This window comes from Cibotium barometz, chromosome 23, assembly GCF_041138505.1.
Source record: "Cibotium barometz isolate CiBa-2024 chromosome 23, ASM4113850v1, whole genome shotgun sequence".
In the NCBI taxonomy this organism is placed as follows: Eukaryota; Viridiplantae; Streptophyta; class Polypodiopsida; order Cyatheales; family Cibotiaceae; genus Cibotium; species Cibotium barometz.
The window spans coordinates 28,454,205-28,477,485 of NC_141068.1; the positions used below are offsets into that span (position 1 = coordinate 28,454,205).

General features: G+C 53.5%; 1 protein-coding gene across 5 annotated transcripts in view; it reads left to right on the top strand.

Moving 5' to 3' along the window:
• Window positions 1–23,281, top strand: part of LOC147625818 (cilia- and flagella-associated protein 100-like) — a 131,337-nt gene that overhangs the window by 67,166 nt on the left and 40,890 nt on the right. The gene's annotated exons all lie outside the window — the stretch shown is intronic.

The window sequence follows — 23,281 nt, forward strand, 5'->3', positions numbered from 1 at the left end:
CGGAGACTTCAGTGTTGCCGTTGGGGTCATGGGTCTGTTGGTGCCTTCTTTGGCCTTACCCTCACCCGCATGCTCGATGTGTGCCACCATCATTACATATTCCGGGTTGGTTACCGTACCGTAGCTCGGTGGTCTTTGTGAAGGTTGGTTGCTTGGCTCTTGGAAACCTGGAAGGGATGTTGACACCTTCTGTCTCACCCTATTTGGCACTACGAAGGAGTGCGAGCTCGGCTTTGCTTGCCTTGCCCGAGTGGATCCTGGGTTGATCTGAAAAAGGCTTCGGCTCCTCCGGCCTAGCCCGTGTTCTGCACTGCGAAGGAGTGCGTGCTCCCGCTTTGACGCGTTCACCCTTTGGCTTGATCCTTTGTGATCTGAAGAGGGAATCGGTACGTTCGGCCTATCCCATGCTCTGCACTGTGGAGAAGTTGGGGCTTCTGCTTTGCTACATCTGCCCAAGACGTAATCCTTGTTGATCTGGAAGGGCCTCGGCTCCTCCGGCCTAGCTTGTTTGCATCGTGATGAGAGGGGAGTGGCTCCATTGCCTTAAGGCACACCATGGCCTTAGCGGACGCCTTTGCCGCTTGCATGTTTCTCCAAAAGATTGGCTCGGCGGCTTGCATTCTGCCGTGACTTGCTGGGCACCAGTGACCACACCAACACGACGTCCCATTCCGCCGCATCAAGTTTCTTAGCATAAGCAAACCCGGTCCCATTCCCGGCGCTGTCTCTGCATGCGTGGCCCCTTTGCTTTCTTCCTTTGCTTAACCTTTGAGTGGCTACCAGCTCGCGGTTTCCATTTGAGGCGATGCCGGTCCATGAAGTGCCACCCTGACTTGTTGCCTGCCTCGTCGTTTTCTTCAAAGCATCACCTTCCCTCGGTGGTAACTCTGAAAGATCCCAAAGCCCGCTGCTCTTCTTTTCGGAAGTGCTAACAGCCCCACAAGGATCCAGTTGCATGCTTCTCTGTTCTGCTCATGTGCCAACATCCTTTGCTAGACTTGCACCCGGGACCTCACCTCACTTGGAACCCAAATGTCCACTGGCCTCCAGGCACGTCGGCCAACTTTGGGATTTCTTCGAAGGGACCGCGCGGTTGCGATCCCCTTGGAAAACTGATCATTTTTCATATCTAGCATACCCTCAAGGCACCATGTCCCTTCGGATAGAAATCCCACCTCACACCTTCGGCCTACCCCATGCTCTGCACTGTGGAGAAGTTGGGGCTTTTGCTTTGCTGCATCTGCCCAAGACGTAATCCTCGATGATCTGGAAGGGCGTCGGCTCCTCCGGTCTAGCCCGTTTGCATCATGATGAGAGGGGAGTGGCTCCATTGCCGCTAAGGCACACCATGGCGTTGGCGGACGCCTTTGCCGCTTGCATGTTTCCCCAAAAGATTGGCTCGGCTGACAGTCCCACAAGGATCCAGTGGCATGCTTCTCTATTCAGCTCATGTGCCAACATCCTTTGCTGGACTTGCACCCTGGACCTCACCTCACTTGGAACCCAACTGTCCACTGGCCTTCCGGCATGTCGGCCAACTTTGGAATTTCTTCGAACGGACCGCGCGGTTGCCATCCCCTCGGAAAACTGATCATTTTTCACATCTAGCATATCCCCAAATTCCATCGTTCGGGCCCCCCGTCGGGAGCTGCGTTGTTTCGGGACGCCTCACGTCGGTAGCTCGGGGTCGCGGCGGCAGGTTCGGCCGACCACGCCATCTTTTGTCTTGCATCCCACTGCTCGAGAAAGGTAATGGTCACCACGGGCAAATTCCTTCGTCCTGAGGCTCAAATCTCAGTCGGCAACTTTTGTGCCGTTTTCAGGTCGTGGCCGTCACTTGGACTCAACCCAACTTGCCGTTTTTGCCATTTTTGACGTTTTCGTTGTTTTTGCCGTTCTTTCCATCCTGGCATCACATGCCTCCCATAGGCTTCCAAAATGCACTTTGCTCTGATACCAAGTGTCACGAGACCGGCGGAAACGGTCCCGCGACGCCTTTGCCGCACGCGGCCTTCCACAATCCATGCTTCATGATACGGCTCCATCGACCCATCGAGCGCGTCACGCGCGTTTTCCTTGCGGGTCTCACCGATCACTTGCGTTCGTGCCCGGCTCGGCTCCCTCGGCCTCGTCTCGGGTCTTGCCTTCCATCCATGATCCGCCGGCCTGGCCGCGTCTCCGCACGGCACGGCTCGCCGGTCGGCCGTTTTTGCACCGTTTTCGGTCCGGACTCCACGTTCGGCCCGATCACCGTCAAGGCGGGGAGGGCAACCCCCGGGACACTCGGCACCCATGGAACCTCCCCCGCACCCGGGAAGGCCTAACGTGCCTACCCGGTGCGTGAGTGCGTTCCTGAGGTGCCTACCATGGGTCCGTGCTTTGCCTCTCCTTGCACCTCCTCCCCATATAGAGGCAAACTATTTGGGGCCGGGCTATCATACCCTCAAGGCACCATGTCCCTTCGGATAGAAATCCCAGACTTACCCTCACCCAGGTTGCGTTTTATTGGTGCTGCTTTATTCGGGCAGCGCGTGCACCACTTCGGGCTACACCGCCACATGGGGACCCTTCTTCGTCCGGCTTGCTTCGGTTGCCCAGGGCACTTCGTGCGGTCGCGCGGCCTTACCCTCACCCAGGCGAGTCTTCAGTGTTCCGGGTGACGCGTGCACCTTGGCGGGCTACACGGCCACAAGGGGGACCACTCTCGGTCTGGAAGCCCAGGGCTCTTGGTGCCTCTTCTTAGGACTTACCCGCACCCAGGCGGAGACTTCAGTGTTGCCGTTGGGGTCATGGGTCTGTTGGTGCCTTCTTTGGCCTTACCCTCACCGGGATGCCCGATGTGTGCGACCATCATTACATATTCCGGGTTGGTTACCGTACCGTAGCTCGGTGGTCTTTATGAAGGTTGGTTGCTTGGCTCTTGGAAACCTGAAAGGGATGTTGACACCTTCTGTCTCACCTTGTTTGGCAGTGCGAAGGAGTGCGAGCCCGATGTGTGCGACCATCATTACATATTCCGGGTTGGTTACCGTACCGTAGCTCGGTGGTCTTTATGAAGGTTGGTTGCTTGGCTCTTGGAAACCTGAAAGGGATGTTGACACCTTCTGTCTCACCTTGTTTGGCAGTGCGAAGGAGTGCCTCGCTCGAGTTGATCCTGGGTTGATCTCAGAAAGGCTTCGGCTCCTCCGCCCTAGCCTGTGTTCTGCACTGCGAAGAAGTGCGGGCTACCGCTTTGGCGCGTTCACCCATTGGCTTGATCCTTTGTGATCTGAAGAGGGAATCGGTACCTTCGGCCTATCCCTTGCTCTGCATTGTGGAGAAGTTGGGGCTTGTGCTTTGCTGCATTTGCCCAAGACGTAATCCTTGATGATCTGGAAGGGCGTCGGCTCCTCCGGCCTAGCCCGTTTGCATTGTGATGAGAGGGGAGTAGCTCCATTGCCACAAGGCACACCATGGCCTTAGCGGACGCCTTTGCTGCTTGCATGTTTCCCCAAAAGATTGGCTCGGCGGCTTGCATTCTGCTCTGACTTCCTGGGCACCACACCAACACAACGTCCCATTCCGCCACATCAAGTTTCTTAACATAAGCAAACCCGGTCCCATTCCCGGCGCTGTCTCTGCATGCGTGGCCCCTTTGTTCTCTTCCTTTGCTTGACCTCTGAGTGGCTACCAGCTCGTGGTCCCCATCCGAGGCGTTGCCGGTCCATGAAGTGCCACCCTGACTTGTTGCCTGCCTCGCTGTTTTCTTCAAAGCATCACCTTCCCTTGGTGGTAACTCTGAAAGATCCCAAAGCTCGCTGCTCTTCTTTTCGAAAGTGCTGACAGCCCCACAAGGATCCAGTTGCATGCGTCTCTGCTCAGCTCATGTGCCAACATCCTTTGCTGTGGACTTGCACCCGGGACCTCACCTCACTTGGAACCCAACTGTCCACTGGCCTCCAGGCATGTCGGCCAACTTTGGAATTTCTTCGAACGGACCGCGCGGTTGCGATCCCCTCGGAAAACTGATCATTTTTCATATCTAGCACCCCCCCAAATTCCATCGTTTGGCCCCCCGTCGAGAGCTGCGTTGTTTCGGGACGCCTCGCGTCCACAGCTCGGGGTCCCGGCGGTTCGGCCGACCACCCCCTTTCTGCCTTGCATCCCACTGCTCGAGATAGGTAATGGTCACCACGGGCAAATTTCTTCGTCTTGAGGCTCAAATCTCAGTCGGCAACGTTTGTGCCGTTTTCGGCGCGTGGCTGTCACTTGGACTGAACCCAACTTGCCGTTTTTTGAGATTTTCGCCGTTTTTGCCGTTCTTTCTATCTTGGCATCACACGCCTCCCATAGGCTTCCAAAATGCACTTTGCTCTGATACCAAGCGTCACGAGACCGGCGGAAACGGTCCCGCGATGCCTTTGCCGCATGCGGCCTTCCACAATCCATGCTTCATGAAACGGCTCCATCGGCTCGTCGAGTGCGTCTCGCGCGTTTTCCCTGCGGGTCTCACCGATCACTTGCGTTCGTGCCCGGCTCGGCTACCTCGGCCTCGTCTCGGGTCTTGCCTTCCATCCACGATCTGCCAGCCCCACGTCTCGGCACGGCTCGTCGGTCCGCCGGTCTGCCGTTTTTCCACCGAATTCGGTCCCGACTCCACGTTCGGCCCGATCACCGTCAAGGCGGGGAGGGCAACCCCGGGGCACTCAGCACCCACGGAACCTCCCCCCGCACTCGGGAAGGCCTAACGTGCCTACCCGGTGCGTGAGTGCGTTCCTAAGGTGCCTACCATGGGTCCGTGCTTTGCCTCTCCTTGCACCTCCTCCCCATATAGAGGCAAACTATTCGGGGCGGGCTAGCATACCCTCAAGGCACCATGTCCCTTCGGATAAAAATCCCACCTCACATACACCCCCCCTTTATAGAATTGATGCCCTCGTGAATTACTTTTGAAACCAAAGGTTGAGTGCATGTGCCTCATAGAATGCTCTATGTGCATAGTGATAGATACTAAATACTCGCGGGAGGTCTTTACCCTGCTTTATAGCCATCAGCAAGGTCAGTGTCTAACCCGTTACAAATGAAAAACGGTGCATATTTTTGTATTTTTCTCTTTTTCATCTAAATGGCCCGGACTTCAAGCCCCCATCCCCATAAAACTGGCGAGGTGACTGCGTGGTCTCACCGTGGCTCATGTCTGAGCTGAGTAAGAGTGATTACCTCAGGCCATGCAGTGTTGCGCGGAATGCATAAGCCCTCAAGGAAGTCGAGACTTGTCTGCCGAGTTGACACCAACTTGGTTGCAACATCTTCACTTCAAATCTGACTTCACATTCCTCTTCGTTGGAGTGTTGTCTTGAGCCTTGTTGCTCGTCGATGCCCCTTGAGGTCTTTGTGCAAAATCTTTTATGGACAAGAGTTGGCTCCAGCTTGGTTTTCCCCATCTTGTGCCACTTCCGACTCTGCACCACCTGGTTGTCATGGCCTTGATGCCCTGTTTCAAGCTGTTTGGTACATAAGTGCATTGATTCTCTGTGAGAAAGTGCCTTTGGCCCCCACCTGACACCAAGTGAAAACCACCGTGAACCTTTGGCATTCAAACCTTTGCATTTCTTCGGCTTTGGTTCAATTGACTTGAGTGCTCTAGCTTGCCTTGACACCAAGACTTGCTTTGCCATGCTCCAGCCAAACTGTTCCGAAACTTGTTCAGGCGGTCTTCACCTTTACGCCAGAATCACCAAGGCGCAAAGTCCCTCCACTTAGTCCTGCTTTGGCCCCCATGACACCATGATGACCTTCACATTAGCTTCGTTTCCTAACTCTGTACCATCACCTTGAACCTTTGCGTTCAGAATGTGTCTTGCCGTTCTGCGAAGAACCACTCTTCTTAGACGTCATCCCAACAAGCTCTGCTTGGACAGCTAGGTCCCAAGTTTTATCTGCTTGAACTTCGTCTTAGGCTGTACCTTCAGTTTTGCACCCACTTTGCCCCTTGGCTAGATTTGAGTGCTTTCCACATCCAAGTTGCCTTTGAACTTCAGTGAGCCAGCTGCCACTCTGCCCCACCCAACTGCATGCACACTGCCACTTGCACATCCAGCTGTTTCCATTTTCTGGTAACCTGGGGAGCCAAACGACTCGGGTCCACTTGCCCAATTCCAGTTGTACAAGTTCACGCCCTCACCCAGAGTGCTATGTGCCCGGCACTACGGTTCCATGTCCTGTGCTTGAGCGCTTGCAAGTAGTCACCTTCATCAAACTTGCTTTCCAAAGCCCTTCAACTCATGAGCTGTACAACCCAAGTCCACGTGTTGGAGTCCAGCTATACCCGTTTGCTCCTTCATACAGAGTGCTATCTGCCCGGCACCACGGTCCTTAGGCTGCAATCGAGAGCTCCGAAGTAGTCCCCTTCTTCAAACCTGTTTTCCCAAGTCTCACAACTCTGTGCCTCTGCAGCCCTTGATGACTTGATTTGGCACGTTCCCGCTCAAAGAAACTTCGCCCTCCCCGGATTGCTCCAGTTCGGGCCGTCATGAGCCCCAAGGCGCTTGTGGCACCTTAGAACCCACGGGAGAAGTCGGTGGTGAAACTGACGTGCGCCGCTTGACGGCCCGCACGGTGACGTTGTGCTCCGCTTGACGGCCAGCACGGCCACTTCCTTGGACCACTGCAAGGCCGGCTTCTCTTTATTGGTGTCAAAGAACCCGAGGCTCTTGGTGCCGTCGCGGACTTACGCTCACCGATGTTCGGTTTTATTGGTGCTGCTTTAATCGGGCAGCGCGTGCACCACTTTGGGCTACACCGCCACACGGGGACCCTTCTTGGTCCGGAGTTGCTTCGGTTGCCCAGGGGCCAGGGCTCTTGGTGCCATCGCGCGGCCTTACCCTCACCCAGGCGAGTCTTCGATGTTGCGGGTGACGCGTGCACCTCGGCGGGCTACACGGCCACAAGGGGGACCACTCTCGGTGCGGAAGCCCAGGGCTCTTGGTGCCTCTTCTTAGGACTTACCCTCACCCATGCGAGTCTTCGGTGTTGCCGTTGGGGTCATGGGTCTGTTGGTGCCTTCTTTGGCCTTACCCTCACCGGGATGCCCGATGTGTGCCACCATCATTACATATTCTGGGTTGGTTACCGTACCGTAGCTCGGTGGTCTTTGTGAAGGTTGGTTGCTTGGCTCTTGGAAACCAGAAAGGAATGTTGACACCTTCTGTCTCACCCTGTTTGGCACTGCGAAGGAGTGCGAGCTCGGCTTTGCTTGCCTCGCTTGAGATGATCCTGGGTTGATCTGAAAAAGGCTTTGGCTCCTCTGGCCTAGCCCGTGTTCTGCACTGCGAAGAAGTGCGGGCTCCCGCTTTGACGTGTTCACCCTTTGGCTTGATCCTTTGTGATCTTTTTTTTTTTTCCCAAGAAAAGATCCTTTCATTAGTTATATAAAAATGCCCGTAGGGCTACAAAAGATCTCTCTTGCTCACATAAGAGAAAAACAGAGGAGTGAATACAGCAAGTCAGCCTGGGAGACTCTCCCTAGGTGCTGCAAAATACAAGCATCAGTACAAGGGACTGAGGGGCTAAATCATACAATAGGGGGGGGGGGGGGGGAACCAAACAGGTGGCCTGTAATGCCAACGGGGGGATCCCGTGTGTAAGGTATAAAAGGGGCTCTGCGCCAGGTGGTGTGAAAGGCCTGGCGCCGCAAGATCGCCTCATCCGAGTCGCCCCAGATGCGGTCATACTGTCCTCGCAGGGTGTGATTCAACTTCTACCAAATCCCCCGTACAGTCTCTGCTGGTGGCTCCAGTCTCCCCTCAAAGGCCGTGAAACACCGGGCCCTCCAGGTGAACCAGATGGTGAGGCTGCTGAGCAGCTCCCGTCGTAAATCCCTCTCCTGTGTCCAGCTGGCGGACGAGAAATCCGTTGCCGGAACCAGGCGAGGCTGGCCCCTAATGAATCTGATGGCCTGACTGTCCTGCTCCATCTCATAGCCCATAGCAGGCCCTGACGAAGTCGACCAAGCAACAGCACCCCACGTAAACATACCCTCTGGAGAGAGGGGGGCCAGAATACGCAGCATCCGCAGCCAAATTTGCTGTGCCTGAGGGCAATCCCAAAGGCAATGTCTCTGTGTCTCCATAGGGTGGCCGCATCGGACGCAGGCCGCCGGAAGACCGCTGTAAACAAGCCAGGTGCCAACTGTTGAGCCCCTGTGGGCGACCAGCCACTGGAAAGTCGAGATCCTGAGGGCCTGTCGACTAGCCCAGAGCCGAGCCCAAAAATCCTCCAGGAACTCCTGTGAGAGTCCCTGTAGCCGCCAATGCCCCGCTGCAGCTGGAGAGACCATCCTCCTCGCCGTCAAAATATGCCGCCCCAGCCGAATTGTATACTGGAAAAAGGTGATCTCTGTGGCCTCAAGGGATGCATAAGGATCATGCCACTTGTACTCCCCCGGGTCGCACTGTAGCCGGGCCAAGGGGCGCGCTGCATATGCCCATATGCGCCAATCCGGGAGCACATCTGCAGGGTCGGGGTCAATATGCCACTTCCGAGAAGCGGCGGCCACTACCCGTATCCTCTGAAAGGTGCACTCTGCAACCAAAGGCGACTCCACCTCCAGTCTCTGAAGTCTGCCCTCATCCTGAATCTCATAGTAGAGGCATCTGCCATCCTCAGTGCAAGCTCTGACAGCAATCAGGATCTCCAACTGTGTAAAGGCTCCCATCCACCGTGGGACCGCTGGCTCGAAAGGCGTGAACCACTCCTCTGTGAGTGCCTCCTGAATATCATCCCTCATAATCAACCCCCCTCTGAAGTGACTCAGCCTCTCCACCTGGATCTCCTCTGGGAGACCGCAGAAGGCCTGCCAGTCTCCAAAGCTACGTGCTGGGCCTGCCGGTAAAGGTCCCCAGGCTAGACGAGGCCGAGAACCCAGCATATGACCCTGCTCTGTGTGAACCGCTGGGCTCCAGATGAGCGGCTGTCTAGCCCGCTCCTCAACACAAGAAGGAGGTCGCTGAGAGAGCCCTGGTCTCAGCAGCTCCCAAGCTCTCAGGATGCTCAAAGCAAATCTGTCCTCCCATCCTCTACTGAGGCCTGTCCTCCTCATCTCTATGAAGATCCAGCGAATCTCTGGTGCCCAAGTGCCCCCTGCTGGGGGAGCCCGAGCCTGCAGCCGCTGCAAGAGAAGCTCTTTCCAAGGCTCAACGCCTGGAAGCAGCCCCCGAACAATAAGCTTCCCCAATAAGGCTCTACTCTGATCGACTGGATCTATAATGCCCAAGCCTCCCTGAGCCAGCGGAAGTGTAATAACTGCCCATGCAACCTTTGCCTGGGCTGGCTGACCATCCCGCCCAGACCAAAGAAAGTTCCTGATCAACCTCTGTACCTGGCTGATGCAAGAGCTCGAGAAGATCCAGCAAGACGTAATGTACCACATGGTTGCTAACAGCACCTGATTTGCCACCACCACCCTCCCAGCCAAGGATAGTCGAGCTGTACTCCAATACAAAAGCTTCTTCCGAATGCTCAGAAGAAGCGGGGCAATCTGCTGCTCAGGTGACAAATCTAGTCCAATCTGGCATCCCAAATACCACACTGCTGTGCCAGGAGGAATCCATCTAAAACCGGGGTCCGGGCTCCATGCCGGAGTGGGAGCACTACTGATCCAAAAGGCCACTGTCTTGCGCCAATTGATCAATGCTCCCGAAGCTGCACTAAAAAACCTAGAGCGACTGCTTTGCCCGAAGAAGATTGGCCTCTTGGCCATGCAAAAATAAGCCCGTGTCGTCTGCAAACTCAGCATCGAGTAGGTCCTCCCCCCGGGCTGGGAGCTGGAGTCCTCTCAAACCAACCTCCTCTGCCGTCAAATACATGCTCATAGCCTCCGCAAAGAAGAGAAAAAGAAAAGGGGCGAGGGGACACCCCTGACGGACTGATCTGGTCAGCTCAAAACTCGGCCCCCGTCCTCCTGCAATCAACACCTGGCTACGAGCTGTGGAATATAGAGCCGCCACCCCTCTGATTCATCCTGGCTCAAAGCCTAGGTGAAGCATAGTGCCCTCTAAGAAACCCCAATCAACTCTATCGTATGCCTTCTCAAAATCGAGAAGCATCACGACCAAGTCCTCGCCAAGAAATCTAGCTCGGGCCGTCGCCTCCCAGAAAGTAAAGATGTTGTCAAGGATACTGCGCTCCTTGACGAATCCTGTCTGGGTAGCATGAATCAACTCCCCCAGGAAGGGCTGGATCCTCAAACTCAAGGCCTTTGCTAAGACCTTGTAGACAGTATTGAGGATCGTAATAGGCCTCCAATGCTGAATATCATCTGATACTCCCTCCCCCTTGGGGATAAGAAAGATCAAGCCCTCTGAAAAGCTCTGTGGCATCACCCCAGTGTCCAAAACATACTGAAAGCCCCTATGGAGGCCTGGCCCCAAAAGGTCCCAATAGCGCATAAAAAAGGCCAGCGTCAGTCCGTCCTCCCCTGGGCAACTATGTCGCGGTAGGACCCTCAAGGCCTCGGCAAGCTCAATCTCTGAAAGAGGCGCACTAAGAACTGTACGCATACGATCTGTGACCCTCCTCTGCACATGGGCCCACACAGTCTGTCTGCATGCATCTCGATCCTCAGTGGCTGGCTCCGCTGAAAGCAAGTCTCTATAGAATGCGGTAGCAATGGCTTTGATCTCCCCGGCCTCAGTAGCTACCGATCCATCCGGTCTACCAAGCCGACGGACTCCTGCTGCTCGAGCATGGCGGGGTCCAGTGATCTCAAAAAACTCCCCAGTCACTCTATCACCAAGCTGCGTCCACTGAGAGGCCTGACGACGATAGTAAAACTCATGTCTCTGCTCCTCTGCCTCTCTAACCTCCTGGCGTGCCTGGCTCAGCTGTGACGCCACCCACTCACATGCAGGCTGCTGCTCCTGAAGGCGCTGTAGCGAAGCAAGGCTGCGTCTCAGCCGATGCTCCCGCTCGCGAATCTCTCCCAACCGTGTCAAAGCTGCAGCGTGCAAAAAAGAGCTAAGCTCGATGAGACCCTGGGCACACTGGCTTGCTGCATCCTGGTCAGAGCACTGACTATCATGCCAGATCCTCTCAATGTCCTCAGCGAGACTGGGATCTGTAAGTACCCTCTCTGGGATCCTCAACTGCAAGCTAGGCTCCCGTGTCCTCTCCTCCAATGTCAAGATAACTGGCGAATGATCTAAAAATGAGGTGCCAGCGAGAATGCCGACGGAGCCCCCTCGCTCCCCTAACCAGTCGCCCACATAAAAGCGATCAATCCGTGATAGATTAGTCCCTCCCTGCTGGCGATCCGACCGAGAGAAACTAAGACTGTCCTGAGAGCAGGAGAAGGCCCCATGCTGCCATGCATCAGTGATCCTCAGTGACATGCAAAACCGGTCCCAAGCTGCAAGCTCCGTGCCGTGCACTGTAACATGACTGCCTCCCACCCTTTCGGCCGGGTCCTCAAGCATGTTGAAGTCTCCCCCGACACACCAATGTGCGGCCTCTGGCAATGCATCCGTAACCTGGGTCCAGAACTCTGCTCTGGCACTATCATGATTGGGCGCATAGACGTTGAGCACGCCCAATAGCTCATCATGCATCCTCAGAATGACGTACTGTGCTCTACCAGGCACAATGATCCCTCGATCCACAATGGCTTGTCGCCATACATCTGCAATGACCATGCATACTCCTCCCTGTCCACCCAGAGGACCAAATCCTGCAGACCAAAAGGTGTCCCATCTACCAGGCATCACCGAACCATATCTCCGGATCCTGCTCTCACCCAAGTGGTGCTCCTGCATCATCAAAATATCAATGCTGCCACCAACCAGGCATCTCTGAAGCTCCTGCCTCAAGCAACCACGATAGCGTATAAAATGTGCTCCGCCAAGGCCCTGTACATTCCATGAGATGATCCTCATGGATGACCTGCTGAGGTGGATGCTGTCTTAGCCGTACGGCGGGCCTTCGCCAGCGGCTTGGATGGAGAGTAGTCCCCATCCGAGCGGCTGCGAATCTGCCCACCCGGTGTACTGCAAGAATCACGGATCAAGCGCCAGTGGCTGTGGCCCATGGCGACTGCCTCCCGCTCTGACAGAGCAACCTCGTGTATACATACATATCCAGGTTCGCGTGCCAAGTCTGCCACTATGCGAACGACCAAATGTCGAATCCCTGAGGCATCCACACTCCCGAGATCCAAGAAAAAATGAGCCAACTCCCATAGTCGGCCTATCACATCTGTCACCTCCAGATCGCTCACATGATGAGAAAACTCAACTGCCTGAGTCTTCAAAGTGCTAAGAGCGAGCTCTAGAGTCCACTCCCGGTCGCAAGGGCCACATAGAGGGAACGAGAAGGCCACCGCTGAATCAAGTGCCTCCTCCCCGTGGGCCGGAGGTATCACTACATGAACTCGGATGGGTGCTGGCTCATGGGGGCCCTCTGCTCCAAAAAGCCGTGTGAAGGCGTAATCAAAAGCCTCCGAGCGCTGTCTAATGCGCAGATAGATGATATCCGTGAAGCCCGAATCGGCATGGTAGGCCTCCTCTGTGGTGCTCGAGCGAGGTCGGTGCTCAGCGCCCTCCGGACTGCAGGTGAACGCCAGGGGACTGCCAGGGCCTCCCGGGAAGGTGAGGCGGGCGGGGGGGGGGGCGAGGGGGTGGAGAGGGAGCCGCTGCCGAAACCGGAGCGGGGACGGGAGGAGGCGAAGGTGGGAGCGGGGCGGTGGGAGGGGACGGGGGTGGGGGGGGTGAAGGAGGGGGTGCTGGCATCTCCTGGTCCTCAGTCGTCGCCGCAGGGGTCTCCTCCTGGAGAGGAGCAAAGCTGTTTCTCACGGGAACCCAGTGAGGCTGAGACTGTGGCTGCTGCTGCAGCGGTCTCTGAGCCTGCTCTGCTGCGGCTGTCTCCCTCGGCGGCGCCCCTGTCCAGGCTGCCACTCCGAGGTCTCTCTGGCCTGAGCAGGTGTCCCAGAGGCAGCCTGCCTAGCCGCATCTGTGGGCGGGCCATCAGGGGCCTGCTGCTGTGGTGAGGGTCGGGGTCTCCTACGAGGGCAGGCCTTGGCCAGATGGCCGACCTGCCTGCAAATGAAGCACTGGTTCGGGAGCCCCGAGAACTCCACTCTCTGATCAATCCATCCCCCCCCCTATCCTAGGTAGCTGAATGACCTTAGGAAGGGAGGAGATGTCAGACACCAAAACTCTGACCGAAGGTAGCCCAGCTGCTCTGGCCACCACTGAAGCTGCTGTGGGGCCAGTCTCTAGTACCGAGCCCACCAATGCTCCTAGCCTAGAGAGGAGCGGAAGATACTCCCGGCGGAGTCCAGGGAAGCAAACTGTAACATGAAAGAGGCGCTGCCGCTGCTGGGTCAAAGCCGTGCTGCCAAGGTCTGAATAAAGCCCGAGCACCCCTGATGTCAAGGGGGCTCATGGCAAGGACCTTGGCCACGCTCTGGGCGGTCTCGAACTCGATCTGGTAATGTCCACGGCCCAGTAGCTGTACGTCCAGGATCTTGCCCACATCTGCAAGAAGGCGGGCCTGGAGAAGATCCCGGATCTCCCCTCTGCTGGGGCGAGTGCCGACTATACGGCAGATGGTGGAATGAGCCTGGAGGCGTTCCACCTCTGCGGTGAGGCTCGCTTCCTCTTCTGGCGAAAGAGAAAGCCTGATGGGGGTGTCCTCAGGGGCGGGCGAGGGGGCTGCGGAAGAGTCCCTCTGAGGCGGGGCGGGAGGAGCCTCCATCAGAGTCTGAAGCTGTGGCGAAGGCGAGGCGAAAGCGGAGATCCTGCAAGAACCGAGCTGCACACCGAGAGGAGGAAGACGAAGGCCGAAAAAAAGGAAAAAAACCCCCTGGGGGCGGAAGTCAGCAAGAAAAAAGGGGGAGGGGGAGGGTGAAACGGCAAAGGAGAAACCCTAGGGGGGGGGCGGGAGCTGCGCACAAGAGGGGAGGGGCGGAGAAAGAGCTGGCGGAGGGGAGGGGCGGGGCGCTGCAGAGTGGAGGTGGGCGCGAAAGAAGGGGGGGGGGGGGGCGCGAAGGCGAGGAGGGGAGGCGGGCAATGCAGCGAGGGAGGGGGCGCAGCAGCGAAGGCAAGCGGGGGGGGGGGGGGGGGGGGGGGGGGGGGGGGGGCAAAAAAAAAGGCGGCGGGCAGTCAGCGGAGGAGGGGGGCGCAGAAGCGAAGCAGGCGGGGGTGACAAGGGGAGGCGCGAGGAGAGAGGGCGGGCGCGAGGAGAGAGCAGGCAGGAAATGGGGGGCGCAGGTATGCAGGCAGCGCGAGCAGGGAGGGGGGCGGGAGCTTCAGCGAGCTACTGATCCTTTGTGATCTGAAGAGGGAATCGGTACCTTCGGCCTATCCCATGCTCTGCACTGTGGAGAAGTTGGGGCTTCTGCTTTGCTGCATCTGCCCAAGACGTAATCCTTGATGATCTGGAAGGGCGTCGGCTCCTCCGGCCTAGTCCTTTTGCATCATGATGAGAGGGGAGTGGCTCCATTTCCACAAGGCACACCATGGCCTTAGCGGACGCCTTTGCCGCTTGCATGTTTCCCCAAAAGATTGGCTCGGCGGCTTGCATTCTGCTCTGACTTCCTGGGCACCACACCAACACGACGTCCCATTCCGCCGCATCAAGTTTCTTAGCGTAAGACAACCCGGTCCCATTCCCGGCGGTGTCTCTACATGCGTGGCCCCTTTGTTCTCTTCCTTTGCTTGACCTTTGAGTGGCTACCAGCTCGCAGTCCCCATCTGAGGCACTGTTGGTCCATGTAGTGCCACCTCGAGTTGTTGCCTGCCTCGCCGTTTTCTTCAAAGCATCACCTTCCCGTGGTGGTAACTCTGAAAGATCCCAAACCCCGCTGCTCTTCTTTTTGGAAGTGCTAATAGCCCCACAAGGATCCAATTGCATGCTTCTGTGCTCAGCTCATGTGCCAACATCCTTTGCTGGACTTGCACCCAGGACCTCACCTCACTTAAAACCCAACTGTCCACTGGCCTCCAGGCTGTCGGCCAACTTTGGAATTTCTTCGAACGGACCGCGTGGTTGCGATCCCCTCGGGAAACTGATCATTTTTCATATCTAGCACATCCCCAAATTCCATCGTTCGGGCCCCCGTCTGGAGCTGCGTTGTTTCGGGACACCTCGCTTCGGCAGCTTGGGGTCCCAGTCGACCACGCCATCCTCTGCCTTGCATCCCACTGCTCGAGATAGGTAATGGTCACCACGGGCAAATTCCTTCGTCTTGAGGCTCAAATCTCAGTCGGCAACTTTTGTGCCGTTTTCGGCTTGTGGCCGTCACTTGGACTCAAACCCAACTTGCCGTTTTTTGCCGTTTTTGACGTTTTCGTCGTTCTTGCCGTTCTTTCCATCCTGGCATCACACGCCTCCCATAGGCTTCCAAAATGCACTTTGCTCTGATACCAAGTGTCACGAGACCGGCGGAAACGATCCCGCGACGCCTTTGCCGCACGCGGCCTTCCACGATCCATGCTTCATGAAACGGCTCCATCGGCCGTCTCGCGCGTTGTTCTTGCGTGTCTCACCGATCACTTGCGTTCGTGCCCGGCTCGGCTCCCTCGGCCTCATCTCGAGTCTTGCCTTCCATCCATGATCCGACGTCCGGCCGCGTCTCGGCCCGTCGGCACGGCACGGCTCGCCGGTCCGCCGGTCGGCCGTTTTTCCACGGTTTTCGGTCCCGACTCCACATTCGGCCCGATCTCTCATGAGACCGGCGGAAACGGTCCCGCGACGCCTTTGCCACACGCGGCCTTTCACGATCCATGCTTCATGATACGGCTCCATTGGCCCGTCGAGCGCGTCTCGCGCGTTTTTCTTGCGGGTCTCACTGATCACTTGCATTCGTGCCGGCTTGGCTCCCTCGGCCTCGTCTCCGGTCTTGCCTTCCATCCATGATCCGCCGTGTCTCGCCTCGTCGGCACAGCAAGGCTCGCCGGTCGGCCGTTTTTTCACCGTTTTTGGTACCGACTCCACGTTCGGCCCGATCACCGTCAATGCGGGGAGGGCAACCCTTGGGGCACTCGGCACCCACGGAACCTCACCCGCACCCGGGAAGGCCTAATGTGCCTACCCGGTGCGTGAGTGCGTTCCTAAGGTGCCTACCATGGGTCCGTGCTTTGCCCCTCCTTGCACCTCCTCCCCATATAGAGGCAAACTATTCGGGGCCGGCTAGCATACCCTCTAGAATTTTTGCTTCAGTTTTGTTGAAGTTTACTTCAAGCCCACGATCTGTCATGGCAACAAATGATAGCAGGTTCCTCTTGATTTGAGGTATATAGAGCATGTCTGACGGCTTCTTCTCTTCACCTGTAGAGCAGCTTTCACAAAAGAGATGGTTTTAGACCCTTTGGTTGGACATTTAGCATTATTCCCAACACCACCACCGATGGGTTCCTATAGAGGCTTCGAGGAACTATACCAACCCTTTTTACTGGTCATGTATAAGGATTGTGGTAGAAAGTGCCACTGTAGGCTACATCTTGCTAATCCATGATGTAATTCCAAACCCAATAAGAAAACAATAACTAGAAACAGATTTTCTACTATCACAATTTTCTGTCCAAAAATACGAGTCACAAAGTCCAGTCAAGGATGCTTGATGCGTAAGTGATTTCATACCCAATAGTACCTTTTTTGTACTTTAACACCCACATCCTTGCCTTCCAGTGGTTCTCTCGGGGCTGTTTTGAGAACCTGCTAAGAACACCAACTGCAAAGCTGATGTCAAGCCTTGTATTGCACAGAAAGATTAAACTCTCCACTAACTTCCCGTACTCCTTCATATCCACAAGTGAAGAAGTTCCATAGAAAGCTTCGCAAGCATCACACTCAGCTATACCAAATGCCTTCTAAATTTCTCATGCATACTTTTCTTGAGAAATGAAGATTACATTTGACTCTTGCAAGACCTTAATCCCCAAATAGAAATTCATGAGCCCAAAGTCTGTTATTGCAAACTTTGAACTCAACATCTCCTTGTGTCTGTCGGATCTTCTCTTCATGTTACCCATCATAATGAGGTCGTCCACAAGTAGGACAATGATCACGTATCTGCCTTGCTTAGAGAAAATATACAAATTTGCATACGATGGGCTTTTAGAGAGACTAATACTTATAAAAAAGACTAATACTTATAAAAAAAGCATTTATCCATTCGTACCATACCTAAGGGGCTTGTTTCAACCCGTATGATGTCTTCTGGAGTTTGCACACTTTGTTTTCTGAACCGCTAATCTCAAACCTGGGTGGTTGCACCACATAAATCCCCTTCTTGAGATCGCCATTCAGAAAAGTTGACTTCACATCCACTTGCAATACTGGCCACTTTCCATGAGCGGCCAAGGTAAGTACTTGTATGAATAGTGGTCAATCTAGCTGTGGGGGTGAATGTCTTCTGAAAGTTGAACCCTTCAACCTCTGCAAAACCCTTCGCCACGAGCGTTGCCTTGCACTTATCCAATGTACCATTAGACTGGTACTTGGCCTTCCAAATCCACTTGGTGCCAATAAGCTTCCATTTTGCAAGACGATCCATAAGCTCCCAAGTTTGGTTTCTCAAAATTGCGTCAAACTCTTGACTCCATGGCTCCTCTTCAGTTTGGATCTTCTAATGCTTCCTCCAAGATGGCGGGCTTTTGTACTTTCATTATCTTAGCCATCAAGGCCATATTGACAATGTGAGCGGAGGCCCTCTTCTGCTCCTGTATTCTCTTAGTGAACAGCTGTTGGCTCTTCTGTGATTGCCGACAGAGCTTTCCCATCCAACAGCTGCTTCACCCATTTAGGATATGGCCCCTTATGAGGTGTTGTAGGCTTCTTTTCTTCGTCATATGATGAATCCACCTCTTGTGGAGTTGGAACTGTCATCACTGGTGGCTATGTGTTGGGCTACTTCTTCGCTGAAGGATAGTGTGGACCTCCACTTGATGAGGCTGTTCCTTGAACATCACATATGACTGACAATTATCTTCTTTGCCTCTGGGTCATATAGTCGGTAACTCTTTGACTCCATATTGTACCCTAAGAAGATACACTTCGTGCCCTTGGAATCCTACTTGGTTCTGGATGAGTCTGAAACATGCACAAAACAGTCACATCCAAATGTCCTAAAAGATGCAATTGAGGGTTTCTTATGTAAATAAGCTTCTTGAGGTGTCATGTCATTCAGTGCCTTTGTTTAACTCCTGTTAAGGATATGCCATGTAGTGTTAACTACTGTGGCCCAAAAAGAATTTTGCATTCCTTTGCCTTTGAGCAGACTCTGCACCATCTACACAATTGTGTGATTCTTGCGCTTTGCAACACCATTTGGTTGTGGAGGATACCCCATACAGGTACTCCGATTTGTATCATAGGCCGAGTTCGGTCTTTTGGAAGACGTTAATAAAATCTTTCTTTCTTTCTTTCTTTCTTGATCCCGTGCTCCTTGTAGTAGGCATTAAACTCACTTGATGTGAATTCTCTTCCTCGATGTGTTCAAAACTTCTTCAGTCTCTTTCTTGTCTCATTCTCTACCAAGCTATGCTATATTTTGAATTTTCCAAAAGCTTTAGTCTTATCCCAAAGAAAATATAGCCTTGTCTTCCTAGTAAAGTCATTGATGAGAACAAGTAGGAAGAACTACCCGATGCAATGGTTGGCACTCTACCACAAAGAACTGCATGTACAAGCTCTAGAGGAGCACGATTCTTGCTTTCTTGTGGAAATGCATGCCGATGCTAAAAGTCAATAGCTCATACAAGTTGTTGCATCGGATTCCTCTCCCTACGACATAGTCCCCACATTTGTGATGATTGCACAAGCCTTCTTGAAGAGAACCTTTAAGTCATGGTTATCTATGGTTGCAACGACAACAGATTCCTCTTGATGTCTGGCACATAAAGGACGTCGGACAACTTCTTAGTATCACCATTGCTACTTGAATTCATGGTTGGGCATTTGGCATCGTTCTTCACTGCTACCAGGATAGACGCCCCCATTGGCTTGAGGGAGGTATACTACTCCTTTTGACTAGTCATATATCGGGCTCCACTGTCGATGATCCCATGAACCATCGGATGTTAAGGAATGTTTAGCCTTTGCACAAATTTCTTCTATTGCCACAAACAACTCCAGTTTCTCTTTAGCACTGTTCTTGGACACCTTCAAAGGCTTCAAAGTGCAAGTCTTCTCATCTCCTTCCTTCAATCTATATGATTTGACCACATGACCAAGCTTGTTGTAGTTGTAGAAACACTTAGTAGAAACACTTTGCCTTTGATTTCTTCCTCTTCTCAAGAAAACTCATCTCTTTCTCCACCATCATTGCGTTGAACTCCTCAAAAGTGAGGTGGGTTGTGCACCTATGTATTTAGTGAGGTTACCAAACTATCATACTTCGGGGGAAACACTTTGATGCACTTGCGTGCCAATTCTTCATTGGTGTTAGTGATCCCCATCGTCGCCATCTGATCTTGCAGATTCTTTCTCCGTGATATGAACTGCTCTGATACTTCTCCTTGAGAATGCGTTTTTGTTGCAACCTAATTCTCAAGGCATGTATCGTGGTGTGATTCCTCAGGTTCTTAAGAACTTGCCATGCTTCATAAGCTATGGCAGTATAGAATCAGGATTATCACCAATCAGTGAGGCTGATGATGATGGCACATAGCGTATTTGCATTCCTTCACCTCCATGCCAAAGCGAGAGCAAGATCTGGCGGTAGTGTACTGAGACATGCCATTGAGTTGCTCCAATAGTGTACTGAGACATTGTCGGATGTTCGGACTAATCCAAAGCAGATCAAAGAAGTTCACTGATAGGGTATTTCCCTTGAGTAAATCCTCCACAAAGAAAAGTGTGAGCTCTGGTTTGGAATGTAGAAAGAAAGAGGTAGGTGGGTTGTCCGACACGGAAGGTTGGCTGTGGAGGTCCTTGAAGGCCTGCAAGAAGGACTGATCTATGACTGTGCGGGAAATAGGCAAAGCTTTATCATCAGGCTCATCCCCTTGTTGCTCTTGAGGCATGGCCTTCCTTTGTGATCTGGTGACCATTGTGGTGGATCCTCATGGGTAGGTGTGGGGGTTGTGACGGACACCCCAAGAGTGGGAGAGGGAGGGTGGTAAGTGGATAGAGGGTGTTCTATGGAAGAAGGATGTCTTTGAGTGGAGTATGTCCTTCAGAGACTAAGTGGGTGGTTGGAGTTGGGAATGTGAAGTGGGAGGATGTGGATGCCCTTTGATTGGGACAATCCCGGGTATAATGATCCTTGGATTCTGGACAATGCCGGCAGGGCGGAGCACCTTCAAGAAGGGAACGACTTTGGTAATGACCGTATTCCCCACATCTATAGCAAAGGACGGGACGATTGCGAGGTCGGGGAGGGCAAATAGGACGGTTCATTGGGGCGGTTGCCATGGTGGTTGGGACAGGAGTTGGGATGAGTGGTGGAAGGTAGGTCACTTGGGGAGTGGGTGGTCAAGGAGGAGGTGTGGCAGCATGGAAGGGTTGTGGAACGGCAACAGCAAGTGTAGCATAAGGGGCAAGGTTGGAGACTGCTGAGGCGGGAGGTGGTTGTTGATGGAGTTGACGGAACCACTTGAGGTAGTAGTAATCTTTATCTTCATTTCCTTTTTTTTCACAAAAGGAGCAGTAGTTCTTCCTTTTTGGGCATTCTTGGACGGTGTGTCCAACTGACTGGCATATAGCACACCACAGCCCCTTCTTGGCATCATGTTGGGTCTTCAAGTCTTGAGTCTCCCTTTTAAGCTAGAGCAAGGTACTTTCCTCACTAGGAGGTTTCTGGCTCACTTTGAGTTCCTCCAGCTCCCGCTTCAGCTGTGCCACCGGGTCATCCGATTGTGTCACTCTTGGATGTGCAGAGCCGACATCACGCTCAAACATGAGTCGTGCATTTTCAAGTTGGGAGGCTAGTCCTGGAATTCCAACAATGTTGTTGGTGTGGGCCGACTCTCCCGAATCTTCCGTTGGGTGGATCTGGGTAAGGCTTGTGTCACCCACTGACGCACCATGAAGTCGCCAGGGTAAGTTGGTAAGCGAGTTCCAACACTCTCTCCCCTGGTGGCAGTTGGAGCTTCCCTAGCTCTTGGAGAATGCGGTCCTCATAGTTACCAGGATGGAACGTTAGGAGGAATGTGTCCTTCAGAGTGGTCCAGTCTGTAAAGTGGTCGATCAGAAACTGACTGAACCACTTGTCTGCAGAACCTTGGCGAGTGGATGGGAAGAGCACCAAGAAGGCATCCTCCCACTCAAGACCTCGGCTCTTACAAATGGAAATGAACTGTCAGATGTGGTCATCCACATCCTCAGTGGATGATCCTTTGAAGGTGGGAAGCTTGACGTGACTCGGCCCAGCACCGTGGAAAGGGGTTCTACGCCAGGAGGATTTGCTGGACCAAGAGGGTTGGCTTGGCCTCCCGCGTTGCTAAGGGTGGGGTCACCAAGGTTAGCCGTGATAGGAAGGGGTGGAGGAGGTTCCCTAGGTGGCAAGCAGCTAAACCTCTTCCGACTGTAGAGCGGCGTATTGAGAGGGGACTTTTGGATGGTCTCACTAGACTACCACGGGTGCATGTATTGGGCATGTGGAGAGGACACAACACAGAAAGAGGACGCAATACGACACGAAAAGAGGACACAACAAAAGAGGAGCAACGCAAAAGAAAAGGTGAGCTATTAGGACTCCCAGTTTCGAGAGTCCCACCCGGCGTGCCAAATTTTAGTGTACCTGTACCGGGGCTGGCTGCCCGGCACACTACGTGGTGGCTCTTCTCTGGACAGTATGTCCGGAATCCTGGAGGCTCACGGCACCACACAAAAGACACTATGCAGTGAAACACAACACAAGAAGAGACGAGACTGTGGAAGGAATGAAAACACTTGCACTACTCAGAGAACAATGATATATGTCCTTCACTATACCGTGCACACTCAGCAGAGGTAACATTGAAGAGGCCAACACAGCACAAGCTGATGATAGAACAAGGGATACAAGTGGTATGAAGGATGAGCATAAGGATGTCCTCCAATTGAGATAAGGCTGCAGGATGAGGATGTCCTCTAAGGTGGGAGGAGGGCCATATATGCGTGAGGTCAAGTCGGTGGCATCTCCTATCCTTGGTGGATGCCTTGGGTGGCAGCGTAGCCTTTGGTGGAATCTCCTATCTCTAGAGATGCAGTGAGTGTTAGTCGGTGCCGTTGGAGCCTTCAATGTGTCCGTTGTGGTGGTGCGTCTCCACTTGATGATCCAATGCTAGGGCCTCCGTGGACTCATTGCCACAGTCACTGCCACATCATGTTGCGGTGGATGGTCCACCATGTGGACACCCTTGGTGGCTACAGGTCACTTTGATGGCTACAGTGCACGGCCTATGTATATACGCATTTCCTTGGACCTTCGGTTTCTCAATGAGAAGGTTTAAGCTATATGTCTTGAACTTTATATATTTCAATGATTCTGCAGGAGGCAAGAATCCATGTATGTTTCATGAGGCTTGGCACCATGTAAATCAAAGCTTTAAGGTTCAAGCATTGATAAAGGTTTTATGTGCAAAGTCTTGGGATTCCCCACATGCATGTGTAAAAGAAAGAGATTGAGATTATCTTGTGCACCATTATGTTTTTTGATTAATGTTGAATTTTCATTTTATGGATCATAAGGGAGTTTGATGGTTAGCTCATGCACCCATATGTGGGTCAAATGATGCCTATGGAAGGTTATCTCATAGTTTTGGTATGTACTTGGTGAAAGATGGGGTTCATTGAGAACATGCACGTGTTTATGGTCATGGATGATGCACAAGAACTTCAATGAGGATAGTACCAGTCATAGATGACGTTAGGAGGTTGTTTGGATATGAATGGTTTAGGGTTGATCATTGAAGGAAGACAAGTGAGTTGTTGGGGCAATTGCTAAGTAATTTAATGAGCAGAGGATAGAATGATAATGGTGTTCATCTTCTCTGGCCCAAACAGCATCTAATTCCCCATTGTGTGTGGAATTCTTTAGGGCCTCGACAGGCATGCCCTTGCATGAGGATCCCTAAGGTTTGGAGGGTGGCAGGTGGAGCCACTTAGCATGGACCTACATGCGTCCCACCCGTAGGTCCAATGGGTTAATCCTTCACTCTAGACCATGGAGGAGGTGTCATGGGGAAGGTGTAGTATGTGTAGAATCTCTTCTCAGTAGATATCCTTTCGTAAGCCTTTAGGACTGTCCTGTTTATCAAAGGTAGACGACCAGTTAATCTGCATTCCATCCCTGAGTGAGCTATTGTGAAACATATTGAAG